The sequence below is a fragment of the Paramisgurnus dabryanus genome, chromosome 8 (assembly GCF_030506205.2).
Source record: "Paramisgurnus dabryanus chromosome 8, PD_genome_1.1, whole genome shotgun sequence".
Classification (NCBI taxonomy): Eukaryota; Metazoa; Chordata; class Actinopteri; order Cypriniformes; family Cobitidae; genus Paramisgurnus; species Paramisgurnus dabryanus.
In genome coordinates, this window is record NC_133344.1 from 139,400 (window position 1) to 145,594 (window position 6,195).

Here is a 6,195-nt window from a genome sequence, read left to right on the forward strand (position 1 = left end):
AGTACAAAAGGGAAGAGGAGGTAGCAGCACAGGAAGTTAAGTCACATGTGACATCACAACTCTTAAAGGGAAAGCGCTCATTTTTACATCAGGTAACCATATGAGATATAAATACAATTTTGTGTGAATTCTTATATTTAACAGTGTATTTTCTATACCTGTTACAAGTGCATTTGTAAATGTTGTTTGCATTTCTGAATTGGTTGTGTTTTTATGAATTTTGTGTGCATTTGTGAATTTTGTGTGCATTTGTAAATCTTCTGTGCTTCTTAAATTTTGTGTGTGCATTTGTGGATTTTGTGTGCATTTGTGTATCCTGCGTGTGTATTTATGAATCCTGTGTGTGCATATGTGAATGTAGTGTGTGCATTTATCTTTATTGAGACTCTTCTAGCTCCATAGTATGGGTGTAATGGATCCATCCACACACTCAGACCATTTAAATTAGAGGTTTTTTTATTTATTTAAATGAGAGTTTACTCGTCTGTGACTCGTAGAAATGTTTTGTCCGTTTGGAAATATTGCCTTGTGAATGCGAACCGAACCAAAATGAAATTACAACATTGTAGGGATTTAATTCCAGGTTTCGGAACAAAGCAACAGAAAACAAGCAAACACATCCACTCCACTCTTTATACACACGCCGCAAACACAAACATGCCTTGTTTTCAATCCAGTGTTAGTGATGGTCGTTTTCGAAGCACTGCTTCATGAGGCTTCGAAACATTTACGAATCTTTTGTTTCGAATCAGTGGTTCGGAGCTGGTTTCAAACTGGCCAAGTCACGTGATTTTTCGAAACGTTTCAAAAATCCGATGATTCACCACTAGGTGTTGTTGATCGAATGACCACCCAGCAAGCAATAGCCGTCATTTCAACGTCTCGTTTCAGTATAGACCCGATATAGCCGGGCTGTGCCTAGCCCACTTCTAGCCCAATTAAACTTTAATTTGGTTACATGTGGTTTTTGACAAAATACTTTGTGAGATGGATGCTATTTTATCATGTAAGCAAAGTTAACAGCGATTACAAGGTATTTCTTTTCATTTCTTTAAAGTGTTTTATGCATCGTCTGTACGTAGTCATAATTTAGCTCATAAATAGACCGACTACGAATAAACCACGTTTAGCCCAGAAATAACCATGAATTTAATTACATGTTGTTTTGCCAAAATGATTTATGAGATGTATGATATTTAATCATGTAAACAAAGTTCAAAGCGATTAAGGTATTTTGTTTCATTTCTTTAAAGTGTTTTATGCACCGTCTGTACTTAGCCACTATTTAGCTTACAAATAGACCGACTACGAATAACCCACGTTTAGCCCAGAAATAACCATTAATTTAATTACATGTTGTTTTGCCAAAATGATTTGTGAGATGTATGATATTTAATCATGTAAACAAAGTTCAAAGCAATTAAGGTATTTTGTTTCATTTCTTTAAAGTGTTTTATACACTGTCTGTACTAGCCACTATTTAGCTTACAAATAGACCGACTACGAATAACCTACGTTTAGCCCAGAAATAACCATTAATTTAATTACATGTGGTTTTTGCCAAAATAACTTGTGAGATGTATGGTATTTCATTGTAAGCAAAGTTAACAGCGATTACAAGGTTTGTTTAATTTCTTTAAAGTGTTTTATGCACCGTCGTACATATAGCCACTATTTAGCTCATAAATAGACCGACTACGAACAAACCATGTTTAGCCCAAAATAACCTTGAATTTAATAAAATTTTGTTTTTGTCAAAATAACTTGCAAAATGTATGATATTTCATCAGGCATGCAAAGACACCAGTGAATTTAAGATGTTTGGTTTTATTTATCTTATCTGAATATCTGCTGTCACGCATAACATTCATTATTTGACCGTATTTCAAAGATAAACAAAATCCAGTTACAACTCCGAACCGCTAGATGGCAGCAGTACACAAACACGAGGCCAAATCTCACGAGAAAGATTTCCGCTGTTTGAAAAGCAACAACATCAGCGAGCAGCCATGAGGAAAGCATGTACCACACTCGTTTGGTTTTGTAAGTGTTTTTATTATTTTATTTTACATGTGTTTAAAATTGATTTACTTTATTTGTTGTTGGAATCGCGACATTCTTGCGGGTAACTTAACAGTATAATGTAGTAAGTAACCCATGTTTTATAAAACCTAAACAGTACAACCTGCAATGTAATAAAATAGTGGAGGTAAATGAGTCTATGTAACGTTACACTGAAGATCAACATGAGTGATTTGTAGGCTGCTTTTTAGTAACAGCAGTAAATTAGCTAAGTTATTACTGTGTTGCTTACAGTAATGTAGGCAGTGTTGTGCTTTACAATTATGCATGCAGAGATAGATTGTGGGGGAAAGCTATTCCTCCATATGGATTTAACTTACAGGCCTTCAGTCTGTTGGAAAAAAAGAGTTTTATTGTGTTAGTGAGGGAAAACTTGCAGGTCAGTGGGCATTAACCTTTAAGGTAGGTAAACACTTGTACACTGAAGCATACAATACTGTACAATTACTGACATAGGCATGTGCTATTCAGGTGTCAAAGCTGTGCGAAACTGGAGGGAGAAACTTGAGAGACCGTGCCGGAAGAATGCTGGACAGGTAAATTCTCAACACAGTCTTTCATGTGGTCACAAAAAATCAGAAAATATTTCAGTCTGCAACTGTTAACGACATTGTCTTTTGTATTTTAGAGTTCACTAAAATTCATTAATTTCAAAGTTCTACATGAATGGTGGTGGTCCACTGCAGAAGCAAGCATTTGAAAAAACATCAGTTCTCAGTTATTAAAGGTAAGTGTGTTTGTATGTAGTTTTAGGCTGAATGGTGTTTCACAAAATAATACTTTTAATATGACATTAGGCTATATGAGGAGTAATTGACGACAGTCCGGTACTGCCTTAATATTTTCTAAATATTAAAAGCCCCAGATTAAATGACTCTTTGCCGATACAACAGTTTACTCATCCATACAATATTGTTTAGATGTTTTATTTTTAGACATTTGACAGGTTTTATGTCAATAAGATTTGTGAATATTTTATGCTTGGCATCTTAAAGGGCAGGGTATTTGATTTTGAAAAATACTAACTTTAGCCTACACGCACCAACCAGAAGCACACTCCTATCTTATTAACCAGTAAGACTGACAAAGTGAATAACATTACCAAAATAACCAACATAAACAACGGTTTTTAATCCGAAATAAATACAGCATGTTTAGAAATTTGAAAAGATAAATATCATTACACTAATTCGTAAAGGAACACAAACTACATAAGCAACAAGTTTCATTAAAATACAATCTGAATCCATCAAAATAGAATCACACTGCATACCTACCTTTCCAAAAGAAACACTGCAACGACCCTTTCAGACCTGTAGCTGTTTCCATCTCGCAGAAAAGCAGTGAAGTTACCAATGTTAATTTGGGTTTTTGCTCTTTGCACATCCAGATGTTTTTTTTTTGTTGTTTCAAAATGTCTTTCGTTTTGTAGCTCCTGTGTCAATTCAGCAGGAAGGTTTATTTGATTCTCCCTATTTTTACAGAGTGTGAACAGGTTGTGAAGTGGCATGCAAAACACGTTCACAGAAGAGGGGCAAAAATTTTATGCGTCCAATTATGGGCCGGAATGAGATTCTGGCAGTATGATAACCGTAAGCAAAAATACCACGGTGTTGCGGTATTGCCATTGTGACACTAAAATGTGTTATTTTCAAATGTCTGCATATTAAAACATCAACTTTTCAACTGGATACAATACATTTTATTTTTAAGCAACAAACAACGTTTATGCCAGGTAAAAATAAAGCCTTTAAATGATAATATTCTTTCAATTGTAAATGTAAACATGAATTCAATTACATGATTTAATTCACTTTGTGTAAACACAGTTCATACATTGAAAATGGTATCACAGAAAATTTTTGTGGTTTTTTAAAACCTTGACTCTGAAAATCTCGGTATACCTTCAAACCGGTAACTGGCCCATGCCCACATCCAATTATTGCATTCGGTCAGGGTTCAATGATTTGTTGAACGTTTTTTGGTCCTACGCCTTTTACAGGTGACACAAATATATAAAAATACACATTTAGACCACTTAACATAGTGATTGCTATCAATACTTGAGGAGACTTTCAACCAGCATAACTAAAATGTTTCTCTGGATCAAAATCAGATACCCTGCCTTTAAGCCTCTTTTGCTAGTTCCAAAATGTCATTAAACACACGCAGAGAAACATGCACTTCTGTTTGTAGTAATGAGAACGGTATGATTACTGTTGCCTGTCAATATTTATATATTACTTTTTCAAAAGAGAATGACTATCACATGTAACATAAAGCAAAAATACTTGTCTCATGCATTCTTTTCATATTTGGCAGATGCTGTGTTGAACAACTTCCCAGCAGCAACAGAACTGGACATGAAGGATGCAATGGGGGCATTTCAAACAGTCACCAGGGAGCACGGGGGGGGGGGGGTATAGAAATTAGTACAATTAATAAGTTGACGTGAACTGAAGATAGTTTGTTAATGTTTAGATGTTATTTCATTTTTAAAATTGTATTTTGTTATATATGCTTTTATTTTGTTACTGTTTTTATTCTTTTTGTTAAGTAGTTTTTCTTAATTTTGTCTTATCTGAATTTCTATTGTATTAACAATATTTTTTGTAATAAATTGCATGATTGCATGTTTATGAGAACCTTTTTTAATGGATTAAAAAGAATTCTTTAGCCATTCTTTTGTTGTTTATTAGACACACACGTGTAGTCGTTTAATAGCCGTCTATTTAACGGCTAGTCTATTCTTGGGCTATGATAGACGTCTACTAGATTTTCACTGACAGCCCAAAATTAGCCTTGTTTTAGCCTAGACCCACATTCACCGTCTATTAGACGTATATATGTAGACGTTTAATAGCCGTCTATTTGATGACTAGTCTATTCTTGGGCTATGATAGACGTCTACTAGATTTTCACTGACAGCCCAAAATTAGCCTTGTTTTAGCCTAGACGTCAGGGGGGTGTTTAGACGGCTACTAGACGTCTATTAGCCGCAAAATTGCTTGCTGTGCAGTGTCTAATATGTTTAGGTGAACTCGGGTCAGTTCATAAAAAATTTATCCTTCTGACTAATAACACTGCCATTTTGTCTACTTTTTGTTTATAGACAGATTTAATGACAAAAATGTGCATAATTAAAAGGGTTTAATGATTTGTTTGCCCTAAATAAAACTAAAAACACATAATAGACTTTTAGCTATGTCTTAAGTTAAATTTTTTTTAAACATTTTAATACAAATCTTGCTATTATTTTGTTAAAAAAAAAGTGTAAAATGTTTGGACATATCTGCTTTTACACTATTTTGACCAGCAGGGGTCGCCAGCGTGTGTGGTGTTTCGAACTGCTTCGAAAAACTGAATCAATTTTCGAAGCAAATGGTTCAATTGATTCGAAGCTTCGAAAAGCTTCAATTCTCCCATCACTACCCAATGTCTTCTTTTCGAGTTTATTGGCCGTCGGCAAATCAAACTTAAATTGTGCACCAGAGTTGTTTTGTGAAATAAAAAAACAAACTGAACATAAAACATGTTATGTTTAAATACCTGTGTTAAGCGTTTGTTGGCGTCTGTTCAGTTGGTCTTTCGGACGTGTTTCCTCTTCGGCTGACCAAACACGACTGCGATCAACGGCCCGGCTAAATAGTGCCAGTGTCGTTTCACGCAGGCGCAAAGCAGGTGCAGACCGACGAGTCTATTTTTTTGTCATAAGGGGGGAGTACAAAACTGTATATTATTTAAAATAATCCTACTTCTTTGGACCCTTTTAGACGTAACTTTATAGAATGTTTAATCCCTTCAATTTTATATGACTCCATCATTCAAAATAATCTCACCTCTATGCTACAAGACCTACCTTTTGCGAGTGCTACCTTTCGCAAGTAGACGTCACACTTATGTCAGTTGGTAAACATTGTGACGTATTTGTGTGGGCGGGGCTTAGCTGGAGGCTTAAAGAGCCACGGAGGCAATGTTGACAAGCTCAAACTAGCACGTTTTAGGAGGTATTTATTAAACATGGATGCAGAAGAAGTTTCGAATCTGTCCGAATATGTAGGCTACAGTCACTGATTCTGCGGGACCGTGACAGCTATTTTTGTCAATTAACTC

General features: G+C 35.2%; 1 long non-coding RNA gene across 1 annotated transcript; it reads left to right on the forward strand.

The window, feature by feature from the left end:
• The first annotated feature begins 852 nt into the window (after positions 1-852).
• On the forward strand, positions 853-5,090 carry LOC135770603 (uncharacterized). The gene is made up of 4 exons (XR_010542717.2): positions 853-2,043; positions 2,554-2,618; positions 2,711-2,809; positions 4,405-5,090. It is a non-coding gene; the product is annotated as an uncharacterized lncRNA (long non-coding RNA).
• The last annotated feature ends 1,105 nt before the right edge of the window (positions 5,091-6,195 follow it).